The sequence below is a fragment of the Nelumbo lutea genome, chromosome 7 (genome assembly GCF_056320005.1).
Source record: "Nelumbo lutea isolate HS-2025 chromosome 7, American lotus-T2T, whole genome shotgun sequence".
Lineage (NCBI taxonomy): Eukaryota > Viridiplantae > Streptophyta > Magnoliopsida > Proteales > Nelumbonaceae > Nelumbo > Nelumbo lutea.
Window position 1 is genome coordinate 35,495,105 of NC_142690.1, and position 10,037 is coordinate 35,505,141.

Sequence of the window (10,037 nt, forward strand, 5' to 3'; positions counted from 1 at the left end):
TAAGTACTTGGCCCATGAAGACTCGTTAGTGGCTCTTGCGCACACCATGGCTAAATGCACATCATTGCCATAGTGTCCTTCAAGGTCATTGGATGACCCCTCTTTGCTTGGTGGGCCCCACAACCCTGAAAAGGGATGCGTACGGAACCCCTAGCCGATTAAGGCCCACTAGAAATCTGACTTTATGAAAGTCAGTGGGAGCCACTCTGGTTTGACCTAAATTAAAACTAGGGCGTTTTTGTTCCCTCTAGCAAATATGAATGCATGTGATAGGGTGACCCATATGATGGACTCTCTAAAGGCCTTCCGTCATTAGCACAATGATGGGTCCTTCAGTAATGAGGAAACGCACCATAAAATTGGGCTATCCATTTGCTGTTGGATCTATTAGAGTGTTTCATAAGATGATAGGGGCGTCATAGACCGATGTGGGAGGGGCTTCACCAGAAAATGGGAACTCTCTCACGGTACCTTGGCGTAACCTGAATATGATGGGTAAGCACTCACTGGACAGAAAGGTTTACTTGAAAATGGCTCTGAACCTTGTCTGACAGAGGCCAAAGGGAAACTCATTTGATGAGTGGATATGATCCGTCACAGAAAGGTGGTGGGGTTATGCAGCTGAAACAGTTGGCTTCACACACCCCATGTGATTTCCCACATTTCCAGAGACATTTCGTCGTCTCCATCACTGAGAAAGGAGGGAAATCTCAGAGATGAACAAATGGGAATGGAACATAGATTAAAAACCATATCTATGTAGGTAACATGAATCAAACTAAGGTTGTGGATTAATGATTTTGCTATTTTATCAGAAAATGGTAAACGGTCATTTTGCAAAGCTTCTAGACGATAACAAGCTAAAGGGCCCAAACTATGCCGACTGGTACAGAAATCTTATGCTGGTCCTAACTTCCGAAAAGTTAGACAAGGTAGTGAAAAATCCTGCCCCGGAACGTCCGGGTGATAGGGCTTCTGAGGCCCGTAAAAGGGACTACCAAGAGTGGGAGGATAAGAACTCCCTAGCCCGCTGCTTTGTCGTTGCCTCATTAGACAACTCAATACAGAGGCAGTTCGATCAGATCGAACTAGCCAAGGACATATTGGACAGTCTAAAAACAATGTATGAAGAGCAGAACCGTTCTACTCGACAGAAGGTCCTGAAATTGTTCATGACCGTGCAGATGACCAAAGGGCAGAAAGTTCATGACCATTGTCTTCGGATGATGGGTTACATTAACGAACTTGAAGCTCTTGGATCCGGGCTAGATCTTGGCACGCAAATGGATGCCATCCTCAATTCTTTGCCCTCTTCCTTCAATGCGTTCAACAATGAATTACAATAATAAGCTGAATGTCAGCGTCCAGGAACTCAGCAATATGTTGCAGAGAGCCGAGGATCTACTGAAGAAGGATGAGCCTGTGGTTATGCTTGCTGAAGCTAACAAATCGGGCAAGAAAAAGAGAAAGGCAAAGAAGCCTCAGAAGAAGGCTGCCAATCCTAAGAAGCAGAAGAAGAACAAGGCATCTGATGTCTGTCACTTCTGCAAGCAGACCAGCCACTGGAAGAGGATTTGTCCTACCTACCTGGAATCTAAGAAAGGTAACATCGAAACTTGTGTCATAGAAACTAACATGTTAGTTACTTCTGTGTCCTGGTGTGTTGACTCCGGGGCTTCAACTCATGCGTGTAACTCACTGCAGGGGTTCAAAGTTAGCAGAAGGTTGAGTGAAGGTGAAGTGACATTATTCTTGGGAACAACTGCAAGTGTTGCAGCAGCGGCAATAGGAACCGTAGAATTAGTTTTTAAAGAAGGAATGCTTGTACTTAAAGATTGTCTTTATGTACAGAACTTGAGAAGAAATTTAATTTCTGTTTCAAAACTGTGTGCTGATGGATATACTGTTTATTTTAGTAATATGATTACTGTTAAACAGAATAATAAATTCATCGCATGCGGGGAACTAGAGAACGGTCTCTATGTTCTACATCATTCTCTGGAAACTAACTTAACCGAAACTACGTCGGTCAAAAATCACAAGAAAATGAATCGTAATACAGTAAGTCCCACGTGCCTCTGGCATTACCGACTTGGCCATATCGGTATTGACCGAATCACAAGGCTGGTAAAGGATGGTCCTTTGGATTTTCTAACCGTAGAAAATCTTCCCACTTGTGAACCTTGCCTTCAAGGTAAGATGTCTAAGCGGCCATTTGACGGTAAGCCTGAAAGATCTGAAGGCACACTTGACCTAATACATACTGATGTATGTGGTCCCCTGAGTGTTAGGACATGGAACCAACACGTGTACTTCATCACCTTTTCAGATGATTTTTCACGATATGGTTACGTGTACCTAATGAGACATAAGTCTGAATCATTTGAAAAGTTCAAAGAGTTCAGACAGGAAGTCGAGAAACAGTTAGGGAGAGAAATTAAGGCCCTTCGATCAGATCGAGGTGGCGAGTATCTCTCTGACGAATTCAGGGACTACTTAAAGGCCAATGGGATAGTGTCACAATTAGCTCCTCCTGCTACACCTCAACTCAACGGTGTTTCAGAGAGGAGGAATAGGACCTTGTTAGACATGGTCCGGTCACTTCTCGTACGCTCACAATTACCCACATCCTTTTGGGGATACACATTAGAGACTGCTATCTACGTGCTGAATCGGGTTCCAACCAAATCAGTTCCGAAAACTCCATATGAACTTTGGACCGGAAGGAAGCCAAGTGTAAGACACTTGAAGATTTGGGGTTGTCCTGCACACGTTAAAAGAACAAGTGCGGACAAGTTGGAATCTAAAACCAGTCATTGCCTGTTTATAGGCTACCCAAAGGATTCGGTGGGTTATCTATTCTATGACCCGAGTGAGCAGAAAGTGTTCTGTAGTCGAAACGCCCAGTTCTTAGAATCCGATTACATCCTGGACACCCATCGTCAGGAAATAGTTCTTGATGAGGAGAGCTCAGGAGCAGTGGGAGATGTCCCACAAATTCCAGGTAATTACCAACCTAGAAGAACCACCCGGGTATCCAGACCACCAGTCCGATATGGTTATGACCAGGATAGTTACCTGGTGGAAACCTTGACTAGTGAAGAGGATCCCGTGACTTACGCGGAAGCTATGTTAGACATAGACTCCCAGAAGTGGGTGGAGGCCATGAGAGCTGAAATGGACTCAATGGAGACCAATGGAGTCTGGACTCTAGTGGATCCGCCCCCCGGGGTAAAAGCAATTGGTTGCAAATGGATCTACAAGAGGAAGAAGTGCCCCGATACCGTTCAAACAGTTCGAAAGATTAATCAGCCGGTTCAGTGGTTTGTTGACCAGAATCAATGGTTTTAGAGGAAAATGGAACCAGCCAAGTGACCAGTTCCCAATTTTTCCGGTCCGACCGTCTAGTCTGGTTCGATTTTGAAAACAATGCGATTAAGCATGCCAAGTACGGCTGGGGCCAAAGGAAAGCAGATTCCTAATGATATACGAATGGCTAAAGGAAACAAGCTAGGTCGGACAACATCAGTGCTGGGCTGGTCCTCAAATACGTACCGTGACAACAAAAAGGCTATGAGAACAAGAAAGGGCAAGAAAGGTGTAGGGGATAATCTGGCCCAACCTTGGAATCCAACTGGCCTGATCTACAACGTCTGTTTCATCAGGGCGAGGACGCCATCTGTTTCATCAGGGCGAGGACGCCATCCCCATGTCCCTCGAATGAAGCGGGCAAAATTCCTTTCAGATGCCTTTTTTCCCACCTCGTTCCTCTAGGATGATTTCATTGATCGACTAACTTAGGAGGTCAGTCATTCAGTCAGGCCTCAATCTACTTCTCATTATTCGTAAAAGTGATTAGAAGGAGTTCACGTCTCCACCCCACAACGTCGCACATAACATTCTCGCCGTGTATAGATGGGAAATTGGGAATGTCTTTCCATGATAATACCAGAATTGATGATGTCGGAATGTGCTGTGGGACGTTGTGGGGCGGAGATGTGTATTCGATTGAAAGGGGAACTATGACACCTCTGAGTGGTAGGTTCATTAATTGTTCTATGTCCTCCAAGGTTACTAGTACTTCACCAAGGAAAAGAATGAAGATATGGGACTCCTTGCTCCAACAGGGCACTAAGGCACTAAGCAACTACATCTCCCGTCCCATGGGCCTCGTTTGAAGCCCCATCCAACATACTGATCACCCAGTCTTCGTAATATTAGGAAGGGGCCAAGGAAGAGTGAAACTCAACCATAGATGGCTTTAGGGTTCCAGCGGCAAGTCGGAGTCAGATTTGGCCTTTGAGTATATAAAGCAAGTAGAGGAGTTAGCCACTGAGGCCACTGATACAAAAATGAAGTTAGAAACTCCTTAGGCTTTGAAAATGGCACTGCCACCTTGTCCGAAGACCTTTCGGCCGGAAGAGAATTGATGAGAGTAGAATTTATCATATTTTTATCCTCAATTATTATGTCTTTTATATTGAATTAATACTTAATTGAACTTATATTTCTTGTATTTCGGTTCAGGGCATTAAAAAAAGCATCAGGAACAAAGAAAGGAAAATCGGATGATTTTTCACAGTTTCGGCACCGTTCAGTAATTTGGGCTTAACTCACGTATCCAAACTCTGATTGGGCTGATTTAAGGCCCACTGAAAATATAAGAGAAAAAACCACAACTTTCATGTTTTGGGATTTCGCAGATTCGGCCTGTATTGAAGTCAAATCCGGGCCCGAAGTCAGGGAAAATTCGTAGGAAGGCCCAATCTGTAGTTGAAGCCCAACTTGCAGAAAAGCCTGGTAGCAGCCCAATTCGCAAAGGAAGTCTAATACGAATCCAAGAACAAGAAACTAAGAAGAGTCCTACCAGATCTAAATTTATGATGTAATCTCAGTAAGATAAAGAAATTGAGTTCATTAGATAAAGAGATAAGAGTAGGATTAGACTAAGATTTTCTATTTTTGAGAGATCAACTTCAAGAAAGAGTAGGAGACCACCCACTCCCGTAGAGGCTATATAAAAAAGAAGGGGGTGGACTAGAGTGGCATCAATCAAGAATTGGATGAAATTCTGAAGTCCCTCTAAAGAGAATCAAGAAGATCATCAAGAACTTCAAGAAGGAGATTAGCAAATCAAGAAAGCTTCAAGAAGGAGGTGGCGGCAAGAAGAAGAGGAGATCTCAGCAGCCTGGGCGAATTCATGAGTTTTTTCTTTCATCTTGTTTGCTTTATTTCCTTTATTATGAACTGATTTGTTTATAGCTAGGGCTGTGGAAAGCTGAACCATGATAATGAATATATTTTTATTATTATGATTTATCCAAGATTGTGATTTTCATATAGTCCATGAATTATTTGCTTAATGCGATTAGGAGTGGTCATCTCTTAGTTGATTCGGTGTATATGAATGAATCGGGAGAGGAATTTATATACTCGACCACATAGTTCATGGTGTGAATTGAAAGGTATATAGGGATATATACACATGATTCATCTGAATATATGAGTTTTTCTTGCACTTCATGCATTTCTATTATTGAGAACTCTAGTCGAGGGATCGAGGGGTTACTTGATAGAAATAAGTTTAATATATCTTGGGAAAGAATATTAAATAAAATTAGAAAAAACTTTAGTTTATGGGAATAACAATTAATCTTGGTTAATCGCATCCATCAATATTCATTAGATTGGTTGGGCGGACCTAAAGCCCTAGCGATTTCATCATTTGCATATTTCGTTGTTGATTGTCCTTGCTTTTATCTTCTTTCTCTAGTTTTTATTTTCAGTAGTTCTTGCTCCCTCAAATCTGAATTTCGATTGTCCAAATAATTAGGGAAGACTGTAGTTCTAATACTTATTTTGTTAAATCCCCGTGGAAACGATATTTTTATACTACTTGATAATTAGTGCACTTGCTAGGGTTATATTTATAGCGATCAAGAATCACCTTCACCATGGGAAGACATGCACTTGCTAGCTATTGTAGAGTCAAAGATGCCGAAGGATTAAGGGAAATGTGTGAAGGAAAGGGAGATAAACTATGGTTCTACAAGTTTACTAAATCGATAAAGGGCATGCATATTTATTATCTCTTGTTCATATTTATTTAGGCCCCCACTTTTCATCTATATCTATATAAAGATATTTAGAATTAAAAATTTAGGAATTATTTAAATATTCTAACAAAATTACGTAATAACTTTAAAATATTTATTAAATACACAAAAAAAAAAATTATAATAGACTTAACAATATACATAATTTTAGTAATTTTATATTTTTATGAAATTCATAACAAACTTATGTACTAACAACATAAATAATAATTTTATGGATTATTTAATCTAAATTCTGTTCAAAATATAAAAAATTAAAATAAATAAAATAAAATATTATTTAAATATTTCAGTAACTAAAAGTTTTAAGTAATGAAGTATTAAAAATAGCTAAATAATTATATAGAAAAATATTTAATATTATGTAAAATCTTTAAAATAAATAAAATTTGAATAACAAAAAGTTTTAAATATTTTACGTATTGTTTAAATATTTAAATAACAAAGTATTTAACATAAGTAATTTTTACTTAGTTAAAATAACAGAATTGTGTAATAAATTTAAAAAAAATTATTAAAAGTAGAAAAAATTATAATAGATTTCATAAAATTCGAATTATTAAGAAAAAATATAAATAATTGAAATTTTTAAATATTATAGAAGTAATGAAAAATAAATGAAATACTTTAATATATTTTTAGTATTTATTGTATTTTATAAGTTATTTATTGTATTTTCATTATATTTTTTCAATAATTGTGTATTTATGCTATAAATTTTCAATAATTATTAGAGATTAAACTATTGTTATTTATTAGGGATTAGACTATTAATTTAGCTAAAATTAGGAGTGTTCACTGCTCAGTCCAATTTGGTTCCAGGTTGTTTTGGCCAACTAAATTGACCTAGTCGGGTTGGGGAGTTGGTCACCCAAAACCGATTAACCATTAGAGAAAACTGACCAACTCGGGGTATATTGGTTTGGGTCAATTTTTGGTTTTGTTGGTTGGTTCAAAGGATTTGAACTTAAAAATTTACATTTAAATTTAAAAAATATAGTGGTATTGTTAAAAAATAAATTAAAAATGTTAAATTTACAATATAAAACATTTTAGACAAAGAAATATAGGAATTTTCCTATTTTCCAATGTTAAAATATATATATATATATATATATATATACGGTTGGGTCAGTTTGGTTTTTGTTGGTTTACAAATGGCCAAACTGAAACTCATTCGACCTAGTTGGATTGAAAAATTGATGAACCAAAACTGATTGGAAATATTAGAATACCAACCAAACCAGGTCAAATTGGGTCAAATTGGTCGATTTCATCAATTTAATGAACAACCGTAGCTAAAATTTACTATTGTTATTTTTGTACAGTAAAAATTGTATAAAAAATATAAATAATTATTAATTATTTATAAAATTAAAATATAAAATATAAAATAATTTATTATTTATATTATTTAACTTTCACTTAACAAACCCGTAGGGTCCCCCTAGTTTTATACTAAAAACAAGTCGAAGTACTTGGATGTGCCTCTTTTTGTGGGCAAAAAAATTAAGAGATCGGTGTACAAGATATGTAGATAGGATCAAATAATCACGATGGAGTGGCTGGAATTTGAAAGATAAGTTTCTATCAACAGTTTTGTCTCGATCCTTCCGTCTTAATCACTCTTTACCACATTATTTGTGATAAGATTGATGGATTGATGAAGAATTGTTTCTGAAATGATAAAAAAAGGAATGGCAAAAAGATATGGTATGGATGCAAGTGAGATAGGTGGGTGATTTGTGGGGATAGAAATTGTCCCCGTCTCCGTTTACTACTCGGCTTTGTTGACCTTGTCGCAAGGATTGATAGTGATACACAATTGGGGATGGGGACGGGGAGTGAATTCTCTACCCCACCCAACCTCAATTATATATATTAATTATATATTATATATTAAATTTGTACGTATATAATATTATTTATATCAAAATATGTTAAAATTATTTTTATTTTTTAAAAAAATTCTCTTATTTTAAGTAAATCTATATTCTAAAATTAATTTTAACTTAAAAATTTCAGGGATTTGGGTCTATGATGAAGAATATATCCTAACAGGGATCTAGTTGGATATGGGAAGTTTGATCCTTATCCCGTTGCCATTCCTATTAGTTTGAGAATGTGAACAATAGAATATATATGTGATGCTTTGCTAGCCAAGGTGCGGAGAATGATACAAGAGAAGTGCATCTAAAGACACCATCTTTTAGAACGTTATTTGCCATCACTCAGTTTCACTGAATTTGTTATTGGGTTACAAGCAAATCCGTTTCCAAGATACAACAGAGCTTTGGGCGAGAATCTACAACCAGTAAAGTTGAAGAGTCTCTGAAGAAACCTTCAGTAAGACAGTAGCAGATCGGAATGAGAGAAAGAGAGAAAGTGAATTTCAAAATTGTGTGTGAAAAGTCTGATTCATACTCTTTAAATAATTTTTTGAAGAGTTATGAAGAAAATGTAGGTATTGGTTCAGAAAAAGGCATTTCAAACATTATGACTTTTTAAAAGGTACTTAACAATTAATGATTATTAACTTTGAATTGTGCCTTTTGATCAAACCCGATCGAATCGTGCGAGCAAAGTGTGCCTCTAAAGCCTTTTAAAACATTATGGATGCAACAACTATGCCCAGCAAGAACAGGCCTCCGGAAGCCTGAACCATGTCCTCGCCATCTGCTGTTCCTGCACTGATAGCCTCAATGAATCTTACCATCATTATTCTTTGGTGTTTATGGCTTGGGACTTGTATTTAAATTAGAAATCCTTTGACTCTTTCCTTTAAATTTTTTCAAAAAAATTCATTGTTTAATTGTCTTACAATATTTGTCATTAATGTCATTCCTAACTAGAAGACTAGAAATTAAGTTAGGTTGTAACTACGATAGAGACAACTTAATTAAGTAGGAACTAAGTAGGTTGTAACTACTAACTAGAAACTAACTACTAAGTCGGTTCAGCTCAAATTGGTTTCGGTTTTCATTAGAAAATAAGTTAGGTTGTAACTAAAATAGAGACAACTTAGTTAGGTAGGAACTAAATAGGTTGTAACTACTAATTAGGAACTAACTACTAAGTCGATTTGGTTCAGATCGGTTTCGATTTTCACACATGAAAATCGAAACTAACCCAAACTATTGATTTATAATCTTTTACAACCCAAAACCGACCGATACTAAAGAAAACCCGACCGATTCGAATTGAGTTAGTTTCGTCGGATTAGATCTTCTTGTGAAGAGCCCTACTTGATCGTTATGTCTTTAGAAGTTTACTTTCCTCATCCTGTTTCAACGTTATTAACTGAAGAAACTCATGATGACACATCCTGCTTATGGATGGATAAGGAAATGGACTTATATATACTTTTGTAAAATTCCTTAAAACCCAAAACTTAGGAAATGCCCCCATTTGATTGCATGTAACATTTTCAAAATCCAATTTTACCTTTTTTTTTTATCGAAAATGTCCTGTAACCGCTCCCATCCCAAGTCTTGGTTAGGAAGTCCTCCTTCACCTTTACAGGTTAATAGAGCCCATTTTGTTCTTCACGTCTGTTCGACCACAAGACCACACTAATGAAATCAATTGGCAAAATCTTGATGGATCACCCGGATGGTTGTTCGTTTCATAAAAAAGAAAGATTGTGTTTGAGTTATGGTTGAACTGGCCCTGGATGTCACATGTTGTTCCTATAATCGCCCAATTACCTCGGCCACATCAGCATTGCATCACCTTTATGGCCTACCTTATCTCCTCGGTCATGTTAGTACTGTGTCACCTCCATGGCCTACCTTATCTTTTCGGCCTCATCGGCACCACGTCATGTGGATAAGTGTGACCAAGACAGGAAAGTGGATGGAAACAACTTTGTTGGGGATTATATCTTATCCTGAAGACCTTAGCGGTCAACCTTATCCCGAC